Raw genomic sequence first — 9378 nt, forward strand, 5'->3', positions numbered from 1 at the left:
CTACTCAAACGTCATCCTCCTGCAGTATATGAGATGACAATTTATGTGCAAGCATCGTCCCTTGCAATACATAAGATGACAGTTTTGTGGTGGCCGACGTCCCATGTAGAATATGGGAATTTTTTTCATTTATCTTATTTTAATAACTATATTCATTCATAATTTCCTGTGTAATTACAACATAGTTCAGACAGAATCAATAGGCAGACAAAATCAATAGAACTCAGTATGTTCCAAATCTAAAAATTACAAAATCAAAATATATAAGTGCTAACTCACTTGGAATATAGAACTCACTTGGAATAACTATGTAAGTGCTAACTAAAAACTACAGTTAGTATATTTTTTTTAATTATGATTTCAAAAGTTACTCTAGCTATGACTCATCCGCTCAAGAAACTCTAGCTATGATTTCAAAAGGTAACTCTAGCAAGCCTCTTAGACCCTTACTCTAGCTATGACTCATCCGCGCGCTCAAGAAACTCTAGCTATGATTTCAAAAGGTAACTCTAGCAAGCCTTAGACTCCCCCCTCCCCCCCGCCAACAGTCTTATGAAAGTAGTCTCTTTGTGTGACACCTCGACTCTGGCCTCGAACTCGACCGAGGTGCTCAGCAGTACCTAACACTTGTGTTAGGATGTCATTTATTCTGATCTCAATCAGTTTTCCCTCTCTTCTTTGCTCAAGCATGTCTTCCTGTACAAAATTTAATCAATTATCTGTTTGTTACTAAAATATAAAAAAATTACCAAAAATCATTTAACGTTTTACAACTTACGATGGCCTCTCCCATGACCTTGCCACGCTCGGTGACATAGTTGCTAGAAGAATTTTTTCTGGCCTCCATCCAGAGTATAGATCGATCTATCTGCTCTGTCGTGCCCCACTTAGCTTGCTGCATATAATAGAATTAGGTCAATTTTAACATCAAATGAGGAAAACATAAAATCAGGCATAATTCGTTCTATATATGTACTTACTTAATCAGCTTCCAATTCAGTATAGCTATGGCATGAAGTCCTACGAGGGTATTGTAAATGATTACACCTTTCTTGTTATAATTTTCTAAAATCTTGAAACTGTCACAAATACTACAAGTAAACACTTCCACTCTCACAAATAAATCACAAGTAATAAAACACCACATTCAAAGAAACACATATTCAACAAAATCATTAATATTCAATCATTATATGCCGATGAAAGAACTCTTAACAGAGTTAGCAATGCGCCCACTACCAAGGCTAGAAATTCATATATTTCATACTATACTCATTTAACATAAGATGATCTATATAATCTATTTGCTTTGTTATATGACATTTTGGCGTCTTTATCATCTATTGAAAACTCAAAACTCTAGACAATCACCGATTAAAGAAACTAAAAAAGAAGGTAATGACATGTAACGCAACATTTTATATGACCATAAGTTGATTGTTAACAATAAAAATTCAAGCTAAAATGCAATGCTCTGTTTATAGAGTAAGAATCATAAGTTGGTTTAAAAATTCATCCAGGCAAATGCGGAATATGTAAGACAAGCCTCAATTTAAAGATCCTTGCTTCTCCAACCTTTTAGGTGTTTTTGAGAATAATTATATATTACAATTTGTAACTTCAAACAAAATATATTCATATGCACTTGCTAATGACTTATAAATTACTTCTCCTAAATATATAAACAAATGAAGAACTTATGCAAAGGACAAGTAATATTGACAATCGTTACTAATGAGCAAATGAAATAACATAAATTAGTAGTTTTAGTACCTCATATGTGACTGTTCATGAAATAACCCATCTCTCTATTATCATACTTTAATCAATATTAAAAAAAAAGAAGACTTTTAAAGTTGCATTATGCTTTATTACTTGTCACCAAACGAAACACAAAATTACCTTCCAAGAAGTAGCATGGAGAGCCTTGTAACATTGACTAACTTTCTTCTGAAACTCCAGCTGATCATACCTCTCTCCTCCATATCCTCCTCTTTCTGCGGCTTTCTGAGAATCACAATGTAATGTCGCAGTTCACCACAAAGTTTAGACCAAAAAATGAAAAGATATAGATGCCTTTTAACCATGTGAGAAACTGCAATTAAAGGTCTTTCGGGAGGTTTAAAACTTAAAATAAGGCAGACTGAACATCAGGGAGAGCTTTGTATCTAGATTGTGTAAATGGTCCAAAGCCATGTATCATTCATCGTAAAAAAGTTATAACCTCAAAATTGGCAGTAACCAAAATTGGTACATCCATGAATTTACATACTAGCATGAAAATTATATAACTTAATTACCTCTGGTGGTATATCAAGATATACTACAAGATCTGGAGCCAATAACCCTTTTTCTGGAGCCTACAAAGATGATCTGGTTTGTTAGAAATTAAATACAAACAATTATTTATAAAAACAACTAACCATATCTTCACCTTACACACCTAAAATCTAGTCCTTTGGCAGAAGAGAAAGCCACCCCAGAATAAGAATATCGGTCAACAATGATGGTGGTTCCACATTTCAGTTTACTTTCCATCAAGGATTTGCAAAGAACAGGAATTTTTCAAAAATCCCACGTTTGCTTCTGTCATACAACATGGTTTTAAGGAAGAGTCAAACATTTATCACAACAGCAATGATAGGAAGCATTATAATCTGAATATATTTTTTTAATTTCACAAACCAAATATTCAACAAATAGTTTACTATTTCACCACTAGCCATCCATCTGGGCTGTCTTTACCCTCTGAATAATCTGAAAGATAGGAGCAGTGCCATGACTTTTGTTAAATCAACATATCATCCATCACCACATTAAACCATTTACAGATATGAACTCAGCCAATTTTTGTTTCAAGAACCAATAAATAATACAAAAGGCTAAATAAACAGAAGAAAAAAATTTTATTTGTTATCTAAATGAACCATAAAGCAATAATGAACTCCAATGCAAATTTAGAGTGACATAGCTAACCTCTTTTCCCAACGGTTGGCACTGAAAAGAAGATGTATAACATGATCATCAAGTTGAGATTCATTGGAAAGACAGGATGATATCATTTGCCCCACACTTGTTGTTCTATCTGGGAATCGCCATAATTCAGCTGAATGCCCCAATCCTTCCAAGTACTTGTGTAGACTACTAGACTATGCTATTTTTCCACAGCGATCTAAGCCTTCTAGAACAATCAATGCACCTCTTGAGCCAATGTTGCCAGTTGACTTAAAGCCATGGATATTTTCCATTTGAATAGACCTAATAAAGCCCTTTGAAGGATACTTCAATTGTATATTCAATGACCTTGTTACAACTACTGTCCCAAAATTCCTACACAACAAAAGCACTCAAATTGTTGAACTCACCAAGAGCAAAAAATCAGGACACTTGTTATTGGGTATGAGAAAACAAAGACACACATATAAAACTGGCACACCTATTTGATTTATCCAATTAATGATTTAAAAAAAAAAATCAATTTTGCCACTTGAGTTGGATTTCTGTTTACTTGACACTCGAATATATCTAATAAAACTCTTTATGCAAAGGGATACTAACTGTAGATGCAAATATGCCAAGGCCTTTATACTGCTAGTCTGCTATTGTACCAAAATTCCTACACAATAGAAACATTAAATTATAGTATCCATCAAGAGCAAAAACTTTTGATGACAGTTGTAATTGGGCATTTATGAAAAAGGCATAAACATCACCTATAAATTTAAGGGCTCATTTTTGTTTGATGATTCAAAGTGTGTAAAGAACAATAAATCATTTCACTTTTCTGAATTCTATGTGCTATTTTCTCCCACCCTCCAGTTTTTTTAGGATTCACTACCACATATGAGAACTTATGCATATAAAATATACATTTTTTAAGACAAAAAAAATATGATATAGAATATAGGAAACATGGAAAAAAAATTAATAATCTTACAAAGCCTTAGAAACAGTCAGATGAGAAGCAATGACCATTTATCTTCCAAACCTATTAAATGAGATAAAAGAAAATAAACACAAACATCATGTAATGACCCACTACTCTAGACTCTTGGACCATTAATGAAACTATACATACAAACCTTAATAAGACTTACATTTGCGAAAATACCATAAATTTATTAGAAACTTGTAGAAACAAAAGTTACTTTCATAAAATAAGTAGGATATGGGTACCCATTGTCTTTAAAACAAAACATAACTTAATGTAAAAAGGAGTTACATAGAAAGTGCGGAAAATACATGTAAAACCATAAAAAGTAAAACAAGACTACATCCTCGAGAAATCGAACTCTCGACTCCTTGCCTCCATTCACCATCGATACACATTCTCTAAGCGTCCATGAATCTCACCGCCTCTAAAGCTATTTTCCTACACATAAAACAAAAAGGAATGAGCCTAATGCCCAGCAAGGAAAATCTAACACATAGTCATAAACATGAATTTCATAAAAATCATAAAGGCATATCATAACACTTATTACATACACTTATTATAATGGCCATTATTACTTGGGGTCCCATAGACTAAACAAGTCATATGCCCATGAGATTAGTGGGGTCCTACTAGCTAAGTAGGTCATATGCCCATAATCTTTTTGGGGTCTTGTTAGTCATATGGGTCATATGCCCAAGCCTACAAACATACATATCATAACACTTATCATAACATATCTCATAACATAAAACATAAGATAACATAAACATGTAACATATAGATTCTATCCTATTTTCCTTACCAAAGTTACCGGGATATGTGGACAGTGTTGGGACTTTGGAACCCTCCTAATAATCATTATGAAAAAGAGTGAGTCTAATGAAGAAAAAGAGATGAAAAGGAATGGGAAGACTAAACCATTGAAAAGCATACTTACCAAAACTTATGTGCTCAAGAACTTAGATTTCCTAACCAAAATAAAGATTAAGGTTAGAGGCTGAATAGAAGATTATAAGAACTTAAAAGAACAAATACAGAATTGAACTAGAGTTTTTGGGTTACCTTGAAGACTTGTAAGACCAATCTACACCTTAAACCGCAATACTCTAAAACCTTACTTCCCAAAGTGTTTGATAAGCTTATGATGATCAAGCTTATGATTCCCAACCCAGGTGTTTATACTCTCACACTCACTTAGCACTTGCAGCCTCTGAACTTAGAGCAAAAGGTGAATAATGGCTGGGTACTAGGTCCTATTTATAGAGTTTGGGAATGAAGGAATCTTAATTTTACTTGAATAAAAATACTAGCATTTTAGGTGAAAATAATTTGAATAATCGTTCAGCAGAGGTTGAAGACTCGTTCAAAAGATTCTGGATTTATGAAGAAGTTGAATGGCTGAAAGGAAAAAGAATTCAAAAACATTTGAATTATGCTGTAGGAGGCGATATATCGCCCCCTGTAGGCGATATATCACCTGGGCCAGTATGCCCGAGGCGACCGTGCATCGTTTCGTGTTTTCCGTATCTACGTGCTGCGATATATCGCCCCCTATAGCTGTGATATATCGGCACACGCTGAATATTTAAACACGAAATTACACATTTTTAGCTAAGTTTGAATGGAGTAAACAGCCTTGACTAAGCCCTCAACGTATTCAAAGCTGCTGACTGACCCTATTGCATTCAAACTTTACTCCTCATTAAATTAAATCCTTAAAATACTTAATCCTTAATCACCCATTCATAACATGTGCTTAAAATCCTATTGGTCCTCATCTAAACCTTATAGTATAACAAATATTATCCTTAATATCAGTCATATAATCAAACCTTAGGTTATACTTAAAATTCTTAAACTATAGGTTAAACTTAGAAAGTCTATAAGTACTACTATGAGTGTCCAAATAATTCCCGGTCTGAACCAAAAATCCACAGTTACAAAGATAATACTATACATACTACTAAATAATTAGCTAAGTAAAGTTCTTGGACTCTACACATCAAGGCCCAAATCAACAGGAAAAGAAAAAATTGGAGCCCAAACTAGGTAAGCAAGCTAAAACTTTAATATAACTATAGACAAACCAAAATCTATTCATGAATAGTTTTCTCATTTAGATGGATTTTTTGGTTTGAGTAAAATGAAAGCAAATAAATAAATAAAGCAACCATAAAAATTCAACTAATATTGTTCCCGTATTAGAACCCTTAAGATATTTATCAAATATACATGTTACAAATGCAGAGACATAAATTCAACTAATACTGTTCTCGTCTATGGGGGTGAAATATGAATAGAGATTTATCAAATCGACATTTTTTGCAGTGAGGGGAGTAAACGTCGAACGGTTTCACTGCACTGAGAGAGAGAGGGGATCTCTAACATCAAGAAAAGAGAATTGGGCTATTGGAGAAGTCGTAGCAGAGAGAGAGGTCAGAGTCAGAGAACGGTGGCCTTGAAAGTCGAACAGTTTGTGAAAAGTTAAAGAGCGCCAATGTGAAAATGCAGAGAGGAGTAAGGAAGAGAAGGATGAAGAGGTCATTTTGTATATCTGTGCGAAGAAGAGAGGGAGTATTTACTACCAGTACTATCACAAGTCCTTATCTCAATGCAATTTTCTAGGGGCAAAGGAGTTTTCTTTACCAACTAATATATCCAACTAATGTTTCAAACAAACAAAGAAATAGAAAAGTGATATTGTAGTTTACAATCATTGACGACATTGTAAAGTCATGTGTAGTTAGTTATTATTGAATGCACTCTTTATTTAGTTCTTACTATTGTTTGAAACAAAACACAATTTATATTCACAGAGGATAAAGAAATAGTGGAAATCTCACTTCATTTTTGTTAATTGCAAATTCACAATTAGGACAGGCTCTAGCTGGGCTGCTTTTCCAATTAATTCTTTCATGATCATGGCTGCTAGAGGCACTCTTGATCTTTGTAGAGATTCTGTTACCATCTACTAACCATGATGGTCTACACAAATTATACCAACAAAATTGCAGCCAGAATTATTGTTGTCACAAGCAAAATACTAAGAACAAAAAATTATCACAGTGTAGCTTTAAAAGTCTGAGAAAACTTTTACAGTTTAGTTACAAAAATGTGGAACACTTCAAAGAAGCTATCAAAAGAAAGAACTTCATAATTAGATGTCGAAAGAAATTTAGGAGAAGTTCGATTAATAGCTATGGTGGAAGGTAAGATAGCAAGACTTGAGAACCAAATCAATCAAATTAAACTTGGACTGCAACATGAATAAGAAGAAAAAGAAGAATCAGACCAATAGTTGCTCTTCTACAATACATGACAGTTTCTATAGCTTTATAAACAAATCAAGGTAAGATTTAACAACACAAAACTCTACAAAGAGACCCAATTCGACATTCTGAATCTTCAGTCCCAGAAATTAGAAGAAAGAAAGTTGAGAAGAATTATTGGGGGTTTGAACTTTGAGAGGAAAAAACATAAAGAAAAGGAAAAGAAAGCAATTTGGACTCCAGTGATTGCTATGATCTAGTGTGAGCTATGAACATATATGAGAGAGGGCGGAGGTCCATACCTGGAGAATCCATAGTGCACCTGAGGTGTTGTCGCCTGAGAAGGAAGAATCCAGTCGCCGGAGAAGAGAGGTTGACTCCAGTCACACGAACTGTTGTGGATGTCGAGCAATGGCGGGGTTGCTGTCCTGGGGTCGAACGGTGGCTAGGCTACTGTCTTGGGGTGCTGTCCAGGATTGTCAAATGGAGGTGGGGGGCGCCGTCATGGAGGAGGTGCTGCGCGCGAGGTCAAACGAGGGTGGAGGGGGTCACGATTACTGGGGCAATTTTTTAACATAGAAATAAGTCATTCTTTAAAAAATAAAGAAGAGAAAAAATAATCTGTTTTTAAAAAAATAGTTTTTATTAGTTTTAAAATAAAGAAAATAAAATTAATACTATAAATTTTTAATAAGTATAGGTTGCGTTTAATTGGTAAAAAAATTTATATTGTTTGGTAACACTTAAAAAATAGTGTTTTATTTATTTAATTAAAAATTTAATAATTAAATATAAATATATGTTTAGTAACTCTATTTTTATTTTTTATTTTTTAAATTTTTAATTAAAATTTATTAAATTTTGAAAATAGATTTTTTCACTTTCAATTTTTTTTTTTTAAAATGCTTTCTACTTTTCCTTTCTTTTTATTCTTCTATTATTTAAATAAACACCTCATATTGTTAAACAAAAAATAAAAATAAAAGTTATCAAATGTGTTTATTATTTTTTTTTGTTTTTAAAAACAATAAATGCGTTTGATAACTTTTATTTTTATTTTTTGTTTGACAATATGAAATGAGGTGTTGATTTGAAGAAGAGAAGAAAAAAAAAATAAACAAAAAGTCGAATCGCTTTAAAAAAAAAATTAAAAGTGAAAAAAATTCTATTTTCAAAATTTAATGAATTTTAATTAAAATTTTAAAAATAATAAGTAAAAATAAATTTACCAAACACTGTTTTATGTTCAATTCTCAAAATTTTAATTAACTAAATAAAAACCTATTTTTTTAACTGTTACCAAACAACACCATCATTAATGAATTTTTAATAAAAGAAATCTTATTTTATTAAATATATAATAAGTAATTCAATTAGCAATTAATATTACAAAAAAAGTATTAAAAAATTTAAAGAATTATTTGAATAACTCATTTAAAAACAAAACTCATTATTTAACTAATAGCTATTGTGTGTTGCAAATTATTAATTAATATTTTTTTATTAATATATTTACATAAAATATATTAAATTACATTAAAAAATAACAAATTAAATTAGTACTTGATTAGAAAAATTGTATTGCATTAGACAACAGTTTAAGTAGAAATGTTGTCTCATGTTAAAAATAGGCATGTTACAACAGTCTCATTAGAACTGTCGTTTTATGTGAGTTTTAATTTACATGACACAATAGTTTGTGAGCGACTGTTGTGTCATGTATATTTTTAACATGACACGACAGTTTTACTACAAACATCATCTCATACATGTCGTCTAAGTACAATTTTGTAGTAGTGTTACCAATAGGCACACAAATATACAATTACGCCCTTAATGGGCCAAATTACCAAAATGCCCTCATAACAAAATATATACCCATATGCATGCGTTTATTATCATATAATAATATGATCCACATAATCATGCATATAATCATATAATGGCACAATAAATAAATTATGGCCCTCCCGGCCTTCTAATCGAGGTCTTAAACCTCATTAGGAAATTTGGGTCGTTACAACTATCCCCTCCTTACAGAAATTTCATCCTCGAAACTTTATTTGTACTGCCCGGATATAAATTCCACACTACTGGTTCCAGTTTCCCAGGTCATTCCTTGACCTTATTGTCTCTATAACATTACCTTAAGGTACAATCTTGTTCCTCAAA

General features: G+C 32.3%; 1 pseudogene; it reads right to left on the reverse strand.

The window, feature by feature from the left end:
- Positions 1–213: 213 nt before the first annotated feature.
- LOC133784745 (thymidylate kinase-like) lies at positions 214–3990 on the reverse strand (annotated as a pseudogene).
- Positions 3991–9378: the final 5388 nt, after the last annotated feature.

Source organism: Humulus lupulus, chromosome 6, assembly GCF_963169125.1.
Source record: "Humulus lupulus chromosome 6, drHumLupu1.1, whole genome shotgun sequence".
NCBI lineage: Eukaryota > Viridiplantae > Streptophyta > Magnoliopsida > Rosales > Cannabaceae > Humulus > Humulus lupulus.